At 35.6% G+C, this 14,199-nt stretch overlaps 1 long non-coding RNA gene across 1 annotated transcript in view; it reads left to right on the top strand.

Moving 5' to 3' along the window:
- The window catches only part of LOC128315531 (uncharacterized), a 54,920-nt gene extending 43,941 nt beyond the window's left edge, over nucleotides 1-10,979 (top strand). The window contains exons 3-4 of the long non-coding RNA XR_008298365.1: nucleotides 9,249-9,368; nucleotides 10,905-10,979. This is a non-coding gene — a long non-coding RNA (uncharacterized LOC128315531). The remainder of the gene's footprint in view (nucleotides 1-9,248; nucleotides 9,369-10,904) is intronic.
- Nucleotides 10,980-14,199: the final 3,220 nt, after the last annotated feature.

The raw sequence follows: 14,199 nt of genomic DNA, 5'->3' as shown, positions 1-14,199 counted from the left end.
AAACTGGACAGCGACATGCGGAAGAATGAACCTGGACCACTTTCTTACACCATACACAAAAATAAACTCAAAGTGGATCAAAGACCTATATGTTAAGAAGGAAACCATCAAAATCCTAGAGGATAAAGCAGGCAAAATTCTCTCTGACCTTGCCTGCAGCAACTTATTACTCAACACGTCTCCAGAGGCAAGGGAAACAAAAGCAAAAATGAACTATTGGGACCTCATCAAGATAAAAAGCTTCTGCAGAGTGAAGGCAACAATAAGCAAAACTAAAAGGGAACCAGCAGAATGGGAGAAGATATTTGCAAATGACATATCAGATAAAGGGCTAGTATCCAAAATCTATAAAGGACTTATCAAACTGAACACCCAAAAAACAAATAATCCAGTGAAGAAATGGACAGAAGACATGATGAGACACTTTTCTAAAGAAGACACCCAGATGGCTAACAGACACATGAAAAAATGTTCAATATCACTCATCATCAGAGAAATACAAATCAAAACCACAATGAGATACCACCTCACACCAGTCAGAATGGCTAAAATTAACAACTCAGGCAACAACAGATGCTGGTGAGGATGCAGAGAAAAAGAAACTCTTTTGCATTGCTAGTGGGAATGCAAATTGGTGTAGCCACTCTGGAAAACAATATGGAGGTTCCTCAGAAAATTAAAAATAGAACTACCCTATGATCCAGCAATTGAACTACTAGGTATTTATCAAAAGGATATAGGTGTGCTGTTTCATAAGGGCACATGCACCCCCAATGTTTATGCAGCACTATCGACAATAGCCAAAGTACAGAAAGAGCCCAAATGTCCATTGACAGATGAATAGATAAAGAAGATGTGTATATATATATACACACATATATATATGTATGTATATATATATATATATATATATATATATATATATATATATATGTAATGGAGTATTACTTGGCAATCAAAAAGAATGAAATCTTACCATTTGCAACAATGTGGATGGAACTAGAGGGTATTATGCTAAGTGAAATTCGTCAGAGAAAGACAAATATCATATGATTTCACTCACATGTGGAATTTAAGATACAAAATAGGTGAAGAGAAGGGAAGGGAAGCAAAAATAATATAAAAACAGGAAGGGGGACAAACCATAAGACACTCTTAAATACAGAGAAGAAACTGAGGGTTGCTGGAGGGATTGTTGGTGGAAGGATATGCTAAACGGGCAAAGTGCATTAAGAAGGACACTTGATGGGATGAGCACTGAGTGCTATATGTAAGGGATGTATCACTGGATTCTACTCCTGAAATCATTATTGCACTATATGCTAACTTAGATGTAAATTTAAAAAATATATATTTGAGTAAAGAGTTTCTACTTCTTTGTGCTATGCTTGCAACTTTTCTGTAAGTCTGAAATTATTTAAAGATAAAAAGGTTTTTAAAATATTTAAAAGATAAATCAAATAGCTGTTCATTAAAAATACTTTCATATTCCTAGATTAAATCATTTTCACTTTTCAGAATGCATTCATACACATTCTCTGCCTTGCTCATACATCCATCTCACAAATACAGTATGCAAGACTATAGTGTCTGTTGTGCAGGTAAATATAGCAGTGATGATCAGAGAGGCCAGACCACTTCCCCTGAGCCTCATTGCTGTGAGTGACAAAGTCAAAGATAGAACACATGTACTTTCACTCATTGTCCAGTCTTCTCTCCACTATATTATTTCTTAATGTCTGACCAAATAATGGGATTTTTCAGAGTCACCTCAAATATATAAGTGCATTAAAGTTTAGAGTTAAGAAAATATGAGAAATGTATTCAGTCAATACAAATATCTCTATTTCAGAGAGCTTCAGAGACCAATATATACACAAAGGTAGGTCAACCATGTGTTTAACAAATATAAATGAAACACAACCAAGAAAAATGCCCTATGTCACCACCATGCAGCATTCAAAATTTTATGAAAATTAAATCACGTATATCAGAAGTGCAATTGTACTAACACTGTATTCACATATGCAAATAAATATACTGCCTCAATTTCTAGAGCTAACAATCTTCCTAACTCCTCTATGTAAAAAGGAACATTGGAATTGTTGATTAACAAAATCTGCCTCTTCTACTTTAAATAGTCTACTTCAGTTCAAATACTTCCATCTATTTAAAATTTAGCTCTGTGGGAATGCAAGCTGGTGCAGCCACTCTGGAAAACAGTATGGAGGTTCCTCAAAAAACTAAAAACAGAACTACCCTACAACCCAGCAATTGCACCACTAGGCATTTATCCAAGGGATACAGGTGTGCTGTTTCTAAGGGACACCTGCACCCCCATGTTTATAGCAGCACTATCAACAATAGCCAAAGTATAGAAAGAGCCCAAATGTCCATCGAAAGATGAATGGATAAAGAAGATGTGGTATACACACACACACACACACACACACACACACACACACACACACACACACAATGGAGTATTACTCGGCAATCAAAAAGAATGAAATCTTGCCATTTGCAACTACGTGGATGGAACTGAAGGGTATTATCCTAAGTGAAATTAGTCAGAGAAAGACAAAAATCATATGACTTCACTCATATGAGGACTTTAATAGACAAAACAGATGAACATAAGGGAAGGGAAACAAAAATAATATAAAAACAGAGAGGGAGACAAAACAGAACAGACATACATATGGAGAACAAACTGAGGGTTACTGGAGGGGTTGTGGGAGGGGGATGGGCTAAATGGGTAGGGGGCACTAAGGAATCTACTCCTGAAATCACTGTTGCACTATATGCTAACTAATTTGGATATAAATTTAAAAAAATAAAAAATTAAATTAAAAAATAAATAAAAAAAAATAAAATTTAGCTCTGTATTTGTTCTGATTTAAAGAGTCCTTTTGGAATGTTTAGTGTTCCTAGGGAAATACTCAGTCTTTAAGAGTTCCCTCACGCTCTTCCCTTCAAATGGCATCTGACTAGGTGAGGGAATGTGCCCCATTCCCACAAAGGTTGGAATGGGCTCTGGTGTCGCAAGGAGAGACCTTGTACTCCTACCTGGTTTCTGCTGGGTTAAGGCCAGTCGAGTCTGCTGCCTGCATGGGTGACTGTGGTCTGCCTTTTGGTGGTTCTCCTATGGGCCTGAAGTTCCTCCTGGTCTTCTTAGAGACCCATATATCTGCCTGGATGTTTCTATAAGCCCTTATCCCACCCTTGAGCGTGGATCTGCAGAGTGCAAGGCTAGTAGTCAGGAGTGGAACACAACAGAACACTGCCATCCAGTCTCTCTGCCAGCTCGGCATCCCTCTCTCCCCTCAATCCACTAGGGCCTAAAGAAGGGGACCTCTCCTTAATTCCCCTATTGTTTTGTTTTGTTTTGTTTTGTTTGGCCAGGACTTCCTTCTCACATCCCTCCTCAGATTACAGATTCGTGATTCAACCTCAGGACCCAACAAAGGGGAAAAACCCAATAAAGGAGTACCTAATGGAGGTATAAAAAATCTAATGTGTCCATTACAGACATATAAACATTTGAGTATGTCTCCTAGCTAGGCAGAGTCCAGGAATGAGATAGACCACATTCTGCCAGAGCTACTCTCAAAAGACAACTTTTCCACCCTTTTTGGGTTTGGAGGCAAAGGAAAGACATTATTTGGAGTTTTCTTATGCATGCATAAATTTTCAGTTCAGTCAAAGTTAAATAAAATCTAACTGAGCAAACAAACAAGAGGAGCAGCAGATCACCCCACCCCTACTGTCATTCCATTCTGGCACATAGAACATGATCATGTGTGACAGGCACGTGCATGGGAGACATCCCTCCTTTCACTCTCCAGGATAAAATGATTAAACAGTATCAAAATCTTTGCTCCCAAGTTGACTCTGCTGCAGCTTGAAGCTTCCATATGTTCTTTTTATACAAATAAGTTTCACTTGGTAGGTTTTGTCATATATACTTTTTTAATTTTTTTAATGTTTATTTATTTTTTAGAGAGAGAGAGACAGAGTGCAAGCTGGGGAGAGGCAGAGAGAGAGGGAGACACCGAATCTGAAGCAGGCTCCAGTCTCTGAGCTGTCAGCACAGAGCCTGACACAGGGCTCAAAACCACCAACCGTGAGATCATGACCTGAGCCAAAGTCAGACGCTTAACTGACTAAGACACCCATGTGTCCTGTCATATATTTTAAACCTAAAATATATACCATCTTCATTAGTTCCATAATTAATAATTAAAAACTAAAACATTTGATTATATGTAGATATCCTTACAGACTCAAATTGAGTTAGAGGAAGGCTCAATATGCCTAAAGCAGTACTACTTTCATGTCCTTAAATTCCATCTCTTCTAATGTCCTTTTTCCTGAGCATAAATTCACTGGCCAGACAGTAACTATTATTTCACAGGTAATTTGGTGAGGCTTCTCAGAGTCAAAAAGGAAGGCAAAATATAAATGGAAAGTCAAACTTTTATCATAAAGTCAAATCATACAAATAGAACAAAGATCAGATAAACTATTGGAAACTTTATTTGAAGCAAAGGAAGACTTGCATGGGTGAAAGGCAATGAGCAAAAAGAAATAAAACTTCAGATATTTATGAGCTTATATCTTAACATAATCTTACCAGGCATAATATTGAGTATTTATCTAATTAAACATCTACAGTACACAATTTGAAAGAAAGCCTTAACCTCTGGAAAATGGAAAATATTTCCTAAGTAATTCTGGTCTGTTGAAAGAAGAAAAGCCATGCTATGCTCATCCCTAACCATAAAAGGCAACTGAAAGGTGACTTCAGGATCCATTATCAACATCTCTAGTCTGTTATTTTGTTTGCTGCGTTTTTGTTTTTCCTTTGGGGAAAGACTTTTAAGTATTTCAAGGAGGTTATTTATTTTCATATATACTGCATAAAATTAAGATAGCTACGTAATGCAAATTAATTACCTTAGTTAGCTAAGGCTGGCTTTACAAATATCATAGACTGAATGGCTTAAACAGCTGAAATGTGTTCTTTTACAGCTCTAGAAGCTGGAAATTCCAAGATCAAAGTCCAGCAGGATTCAATTTCTAGTGAGAATTCTCTCCAGTTTTCAGATGGCTGCCTTCTCACTATGTTCTCACATGGCAGGAGAGAATCAGAGAAAGAGACAGAGAGATGGAGAGAGTAAGAAAAAGAGAATCTCCTTCTTCTAAGGCCACAGCCCTATCAAATTAGGGCCATCCTTATTAACTCATTTAACATTAATTAGCCCCTAAAGAATCTACTTTTGGATAAATCACATTAGGAATTAGGGTTTCCACGTACAAATCTTGATGAAGAGACACAATTTAGTTGATAACATTAATCAACAAGTTTCTTAGAAATAATCTTTTGGATTCTATAATACTATTTTCTACTGATACTTCTTGATCCTAGTAAAAATTACATAAATAAATTAGTGTCTTGATTGAAAATGATGAAGGCCAGGGGTGCCTGGGTGGCTCAGTCAGTTAAGCGTCTGACTTCAGCCCAGGTCATGATCTCACAGTTTGTGAGTTCAAGCCCCGTGTCAGGCTCTGTGCTGACAGCTCGGAGTCTGGAGCCTGCTTCAGATTCTGTGTCTCCCTCTCTCTCTGCCCCTCCCTAGCTCATGCTCACTCTCTCTGTCAAAAATAAATAAACTTAAAAAAAATCATGAAGCCCAGAATTATGAAGTCTCGTTGACCCCAAGGTTGAGAAGCAAATGTTAGTAATTTTCTAAGCTGGAGGGATTTATTACCAAATGTTTGAGACCATGATCATTATTTAACAGGTCACTGCTAGTATAATTATCAGGTCTTCACCTCTGAAAGTTGAATGTCCAAATATGTGTTTTCTTTACTTCTGCTGTGTTTGTAACCCAAGGTTTAAATATCTACCTTAAAAACTCTGAGTTTATCTTGACATTTTACTTAACAACAGGAGTCAGTTTTCCTCACCATAAAGTCCACTGGGTTTATGGAGGAGCCAGTGATCATCAAAGCCAGAGTCAGGCAATGAACTGGAAGAAAGCATGTTATGAAATTCTTCTGTCAAATCCACTAATAAAACAAGACCAATAAAAATGAATTCATGTTTATTTTTCCCTTATTCTTACTTTGACTTTTACATTCTTTTGATCCTTATATCTATGACTGAACAATATCAGATTTGACTGTAAGACTTATAAACTATTTTCTAAAATATCTGAAACAAAAAGCAGATATCTTCCTCTTGTGGTTTAGTATCTATTTGCTAAGAGCAAAGGATGTCAGAAAGTAATGCACCTAGGCTTTCTGCCTTCTGCATTCCAAGTCCTGAACAAATTTATGTAACGAACTGAATTTCCCCATGAAAATAAATTATTTCCTTTGCATATTTGAAGATGCAGATGAAAAAGTTAAAAGCATACTGAAGGATCTCAAATATTTTACCAGTTAACAACACTTTTTTAATTGAGGATCTGACCAGACAGAAGTTAAAATGTAAGCAATATTTATGAAAACACCATTTGCTTTTGTAAATGATGCTATTGATTGTCTATAAAAATGGAAAACAAGTATAAAATGCTTAAATCAAATCCCACAGTTAGCTATCTAAACAGCATTCTTTTATTTTGGTTTTTGTTGATCTTTTTTTCAATTTTTTAATTTTTTAATTTTAATTCCAGTGTAGTTAGCATACAGTTTATATTAGTTTCTGGGGTACAATGTAGTGATTCAACAATTCCATATATTTCTCAGTGCTTATCAAGATGAGTGCACTCTTATGTTTTAATCTATACCATATTTTTATTTATTTGTTTTTAAAGATTTTGTTTTTAACCCCATGTGGGGCTCGAACTCACAATCCCAAGACCAAGAATCACATGTTCCTCTGACTGAGCCAGCCAGGTGCCCCTAACCTATATTTTAAAATCTGAAGATAAAAAGCCAGAATATCAGATTTAGTTTTTTTATTTTCCTGCAGCCACTCATCTTCAGAGGATATACCAAGTGCTGTCAGTGTCAAACAGAAAGAGAACAAAAGGGGTTTAGATAATCAGTTCTCTCTAACTCATGTGGCTGTCTCAGCCATCTGACAAAACATGGCAAATAGGAATAGTAAAAAGGGAAAGGCACAAAAGAGATCAGAAAGTCAAAGCTATCTTCCTGTGAAAAGAATCTAATGTCAACCTGCTGTTTCACCATTGATGGGGTGAGTATTTATTCCTTGAGATCTCTTTAGCTGGTTGTTTGTTTTTTATTATTTTTTTAATGTTTATTCATTTTTGAGAGACAGAGACAGAGACAGAGTACGAGCAGGGGAGGGGCAGAGAGAGAGAGGGACACGGAATCTGAAGCAGGCTCCAGGCTCTGAGTTGTCAGCACAGACCCCGATGCAGGGCTCAAACCCACGAACTGTGAGTTCATGGCCTGAGCCAAAGTCGCTCACTTAACTGACTGAGCCACCCAGGTGCCCCTCTTTAGCTGGTTTTACTTTGTTTCTGGTATCTAAGTAGGTTGAAGATAGTCTCTGTGTATTTAGTGCCCATGTTTATTTCTTAACAGCAGGTTCAGATCATTGAACCAAGACCACCAGCTCCGAACTCAAATCCTTACACATCCATCCAATTGTTTTAAACATAGCTGAAATAAGTGTATTTTTGGCAATACAGAGCCTGGCTGCTTTGCATACTCCACAAAACACTCAACATCTGACAGCCATAGGTTTCATGGCTATGAAACACCCCAAATTATTATTGTCCTTCTGAGTTCTCTGACCCAGAGACTCCCACTCTGCTCACTGTGTTGCCAAGCGACATCACCTAAACACCATCACCTAAACATTAATTTCCCTCTGTGATCCCCCTCTCCCCAAAGAGTTACCTTGTCCTCTTCCCCTTCCAGATTGTGGCCCTGTGCTACTGTCTCTGGAAGGTCTTCTGCTGTCCAAGTTTGTTATATATTATTATTATCTCACGGTTCTGTCTATTCCTTGATCAGCCCCCAAATCCTCAAACTCACCACAGTTTCTTTAACTATGCGATAGATTTACGGCAATTTGAAAAACGAAATTATGGTTGTATCTAGCTCATCAATACAAAGGAAAGGGCAATGTAAAACCCAGGTGGGGCAATATGTAAAGCATAAGTGTACATTTAATGGATCATAACTGAAAAAATTTATCATAGATTGTTTAAAATATATATATATAGGTCCAAGTATAATTATAAGCAGTTTAACTTGATAGATCAATTGAAAGCAAATGAAAGAGAAATTAGGTAATATGACAATTATATTTATCTTAGTACACATTTTAGAAAATTGGGGGAAGTGTCTATTTCCCTGTAATAGAATAACAATAAGAAAGCTACAGTTCATGGATTGGAAAAATTTTTCTGTGAAAGTTTAGATAGTAAATAATTTGGGTTTTGCAAGCCACATATGAGCTCTGTCTCCTACTCCTTTTCTGCTTCCTTTATCTCCTTTTCTTCTCCTTTTTCTCTTCTCCCTTTTCTTGCTCCTCTTTTTCCTCCCAGTTCTCCTATTCCTCCTCCTTCTTGTTTTTCTTTTTTAGCAACCCTTTAAAATGTGAAAACCATTCTTAGCTGACTAGTCATACAAAAACAGCAGCAGTTTAGATGAGGCTCATAGCTATCTTTGCCAACCTCTTATATAGATAAACAAAACAAAGCTAGTATCTTTACTATTTTCCAATATACCATAATGTCTACTTATTTTCTATTTTCATGCCTTTGAATTTGCTGTTTCTGTCATCTGGATTGACCGTCTCTCTTTCTTCGCTAATTTGAGCCACATATCCTTTAAGACAAAATTCACATTTCACTTCCTCCAAGAAACTTATCTGACCAACATATGGCAAAACTAATATTTTTGTCATGAATATAATCATAGAAGTCTATGAAAAATCATATAATTTGTTATTTGCATTCACAATTCCAGACACCAATATCAAGTTGCCTCATGTCCAATTTATCAATAGCTTCACTGATCATGTTTCAATATTGTAATTCTTTTAAAATCATGACTACTGTGCTCTTTAAATTTCAAATTAAGTGGATCATATTGCTTTTAAGTGGACCATATTGTTTTCCTATCAAGATTAATTCTACCAATTTAATATATTTGTTCTGACTGGTGGCTTTAAAACAAGTATAAAGTAAAGGAAGTTTTGCGTCTGCTTAGGATCAGAAAACCACAAGAGAATGTTGCTATCAAACATTTTTCTTTAGTCCACAGGAGAGATGGGGTTGCAAAGCAAGTAAATGCACTGAATTCCAAAGAGTGACAAAGTCTGAAAAGAAAATATCACCTTTCACAAAGCATATGAGGATGAGGTGATCACCATAAAAGTAAGAATAAATCACATTAAATTTTAACAAATTCTTAAAGTCTGAGGATTGACTGGTATGTAAGTTTGGAAAAACTGAAATCCCTAGAGAGAAGTATATTTTGTACTCTACAAGCTTTTTTCCACGAGCCTATCTCATGAAAATTTCAAGGCAGGGCAGGAAACCGGAGAGAACCTCCCTCAGTAACACAGATATGTGGGTGTTACTCCCCACATATCAGTTACTCCAGAGGAACATATATAAAACATCTATGTGCTTTCTCAGTTCCTTCTCTTGTCAAAGGAAAAACCACTAGGTTGCTGATTAAAGACATGAAGTGCCACTGCTCCTAAGATTCAGGTAAAAATCCTGTTTCTGGGGGTGTGGTAGAGGCATAATCCCATCTGCTTCTGGGAAATAAATAGGAATTCCTCCTGTCTCCAAGACATAGACATATCTACTATTCCTGAGGGATGAGGAGAAAGGGAAGAAGCATAATTTTCTGCTCCTAAAAGAGGAGCAGATAAATCTCTTGGACTCAAGATCTTACACTGATACAAAGCAGAGGGCTGCTACTGGTGAAAAAGCAGGAAATACTCTCCTACCCAAGATTCTCAATATATAAAAGGCTGGGTTTGGCTGACATGAGAAAGAAAGCCAGGTCTATGAGAACTTCACCCCCAAAGCCCAGGACCATAGAATTCACCTAAAAATGAATCTAGACCAGGATAATAGAGTACCCTCCTCTCCTAACATGAGCAGCAATCAACAGCAATCTATTTGTAGGAGAGGGGTAAGAACATGCAGAGATCGTCTATAGTACAGACATGAAAGGACTGCTGAAAGCTGAAGGTGGAGGAGGAACATTGAAAGAAACCCCCCAGCACTCCATACTCCACTCCTACCACAAGATAACAACAGCTCACCACTATAGGAATTCAAAGCCTGTGGTGCAATAAAGATTAAAACACCAACAACTAAACCCAAACCCAAGTCAAGTACTGACAAAACTGACTCATCCCTCCATAGTAACAACCTGACAGAAGAAATGTCCTCATTTCTGAGATAAAGTAATTATTACTTCAGTCTTTACTGTTCTTCAGTACACAATGTCTGGCGTTTGGTCAAAAATTACGAGATACGCAAAAAAGCAAAGGAAAAATTTCATTGTCATTGATAAGCCCATCAATAAAATTAGACTCAGAGATATTCCATATGGTGGCACTATCAAACAGCATCGTTTTAAGTACAATTAATATGTTAGCAGATCTTCTAGAAAAAGGTGAACTATATATAAAAACAAATGGGAAATTTCAGTAGTGATACTGAAACTATAAAATAAGAGTCAAAAGAAATGCCATAAATATTACAAGCATAATATCAGATATGGAGAATTTCTTTGACATGTTTATTAACCTACTGGACACAGCTGTAAAACAGTATACCCAATAAAAAATATATACTTTTTAAGATTTAATATAAAAATTTTTTCAGGAAAAAAAATCATTGCCAGCAGACCTTCACTTCAAGAAATGTTAAAGGAAATTCTTCATTCAGCAGGAACATGAGACCAGATGGAAATTTGAATTTATACAAAGAAATGAAAAGTGCCAGAAAAAATAAAATAAAGGTAAGCATAAAGATTTTTTTCTTATCTGTGATGACTTTAAAAGATAAAAGACTGTTGGGCACTTGTGTGGCTTAGTCAGTTAAGCATCTAACGTGTGCTCAGGTCATGATCTCATGGTTCGTGAGTTCAAGCTCCACATCAGTGAGCTCATGCCACACTTCAGGTGAGTTTGAGTCCTGCTTCAGATGAGCAGGAGTCCCACTTTAGATGAACACAAGCCCTGCTTCCAGTGAGCACCACCTCTCTCTCTCCCTCTCTCTCTTCTTTCTCTGCCTTTTGCTCACTTGCACCCTCTCTCTCAAATATAAATATATAAATAAATAAAAGATACAGGACTGTCCAAACCAAAAATTTTTTTGTTTATTTATTTATTTTGAGAGAGAGAGCAAGAGGGGCAGAGAGAAAGAGAGAGAGAGATTTGAGAGAGAGAGTGCAGACTAGATGCGGGGCTAGATTCCACCACTGTGAGATCATGACCTGAGCTGAAATCAAGAGTCAGACACTTAACTGACTGAGCCACTCAGGCGCCCCTGTAGGATTTATATTATACATAGAAGCAAAATGTATGCCAAGGGTAACATAAAAGATAAAACAAACGCACAGAAAAAACTCTATCTGAAGGTAAATTATGAAAAATTAAGATGTATATGGCAAACCCTAGACTGAGTATGTTAAAAAAAAGGTAAAGAAAAAAAAAGACAGAGCTAATAAGCCAATAAAGGGGAAAAAATGAAATCATAAAAAATAATTAGTCCAAAATAGAGCAGTGAAAGAAGGACAAGGGAGACAAACTGATACAATAGAAAGCAAATAGCAAAATGGTAGATAAATGGCCACCCTATTATTAAACTAATAATTATATTAAATGTAAATAGTCTAAACTCTTCAATTAAAAGGCAGGCATTATCAACTTGGATTAAAAAGAAACAGCCAACTGTATATTATCTACAAGACACCTTTTTGACAAGGTCAAATAAGTTACAAGTAAAAGAAAAGAAAAATATATATTATTCAACACTGATCAAAACAAAGTTGGAATGATTAAAAATCATATCAAAATAAATATCAGAATAAGTAAAAATTAGGGAAAAGAACAACATTACATAGTGGTACAGAAGTCAATTCATCAAGAAGACATATTAATCTAAATGTACATATCCCGAAGACACAGCCCTAAAATATACAAATCAAAACTGATAAAGTTAAAAAGGGAAATAGACAAATTTATTGTTAGACTTCACTTCTATCTGAATCACTGTTAGTACAAGTGAGAATATCGGTAAAGATATAGACAATTGGGACAGTACTATAAACCAACTTGACCTAATTGACATTTATACAATACTTCATCTAAAAATGGGAGAATAAATACTTTTTTCATATGTTCATGGAAGCTCCACAAAGATACACTGGGACGTAAAACAAACATGAACAATTTAAAAAGTTTAAATCATACAGAATATGTTTTATAATTACAATGGAACTAACCTAGAAATCAGTATAAGAAAAATGCCTGGAAACTCCTCAAATGTTTGTAACTGAAGCAACATTTCTAAGTAACCTTTGGCCAATGAAGAAAACATAAAGGAAATTATAAAATGTTTTGCGTTGAGAAAAAAAAACAAAACACAACACATCAATATTTGTGGAATAAAGCTAAAGCAATACCTAAAACATAGTTTCTAGCATTAAATGCTTAAATTTAAAAAGAACAAAGGTCCCAAATCCATATTTTAAGCTTCGATCTGAAGAAACTAAGTTAGAAGACCAAATTACAACCAAAACAAGAAAAAGGAAACAATAAAACACACAATACCATAGATAGATAGATGATAGATAGATAGATGATAGATAGATAGATAGATATGTATATATATACACACATATATATATGGTTTAAATTCTTTATTCTCAAATACAGATTTTCTTTAAAATTATCATCAAGGGGTACCTGGATTGCTCAGACAGTTGAGTGTCCCGCTCTTGATTTTGACTCAGGTCATAATGTACCAATCATGGGATCCACCCCCGTGTTAAGCTCCTCGCTGAGCATGGGGCCTGCTTAGGATTCTCTCTCTTCCTCTCTCTCTGCCCCTCCCCCACTAGCGTACACAAACTCTCTTTCTCTCTCTGTCTCTCCCTCTCAAATAAAATAGAATAACATAATCATCAAAACATTTAAAGGCAAAATAGAATTGACAGAGGGCACCTGAAGGCTCAGTTGGTTAAGCATCTATCTAACTTTGGCTCTGGTCATCATCTTGGATTTCACGAGTTCAAGCCCCACCCTGACATCTGTGGTGATAGCTCAGAGCCTGGAGCCTGCTTCAGACTGTGTCTCCCACTATCTCAAAAATAAACAAACTTTAAAAAATATAGAGTTGAGAGGTTTTTTATAATGAAAGTCAATTGTCAAAAAGTTGGACTTTTTAATAAGACTCATCTTTATGGGGATGGAAATTTATTTTAAATATTCCTAGCCAACTAAATATACAAAGTTAAAGTTGTTTACTTTCTCCTGTAAAATAAACCTTCATAAAGCTTTCACAATGTTTCCACTAATCCATTTTTTGTCACACATAGATTCCTTTTAGATCTGGATTCTTCCCCAAAGAGAAACAAAAAAGCTGTCCAATTTTAAACAAGTTATTTAATAAATTCTAAAATTTATGAAGTCCATTTGGCTCTAAGCAACAATATCTAATTTGAATTTCAAATCACAATTTATAGAGTTATTTTTAGCTTCTAAAATTACTTGCCATTAAAATATGCCAACTATATATAGACTTTGTTCTGGTTTATAAAAAACAAAAGCTATATTAATAAACATAACCTATGATTTGACACATTTTATTACCAGAAAATAATCTAATCTTAGCTAAAAATCATTTAATCTTGGTTTAAATATTTTGGCACTTAAGAATGAAATATTTTCACTTGATACTGATTAACATAATTTTTTCTGGCAATATAAATCTATTTTTTGACATTTTAATTAATTTCTAGAACCTTTCTATTACTCAAAGTAATAGATTACTATAAGTGGTTAAAAATTATTATAGTCTTTATTAATGACAGGTGTTTTAGACCATACAAAATTGTTTGTTTCAGTTTGCCCTTCTTATGGAATTAAGTAATATATTCCCCATTCTGAGATTCTTATTACTTGAAACACTAATAAATACAGTTGTAAAAGTCCCCAGACTGTATCATTCTCAATGT

The sequence above is a fragment of the Acinonyx jubatus genome, chromosome B2 (genome assembly GCF_027475565.1).
Source record: "Acinonyx jubatus isolate Ajub_Pintada_27869175 chromosome B2, VMU_Ajub_asm_v1.0, whole genome shotgun sequence".
NCBI lineage: Eukaryota > Metazoa > Chordata > Mammalia > Carnivora > Felidae > Acinonyx > Acinonyx jubatus.
The sequence above is the reverse complement of the archived record's forward strand: the minus strand, read 5'-3'. Positions and strand labels throughout refer to the sequence as shown.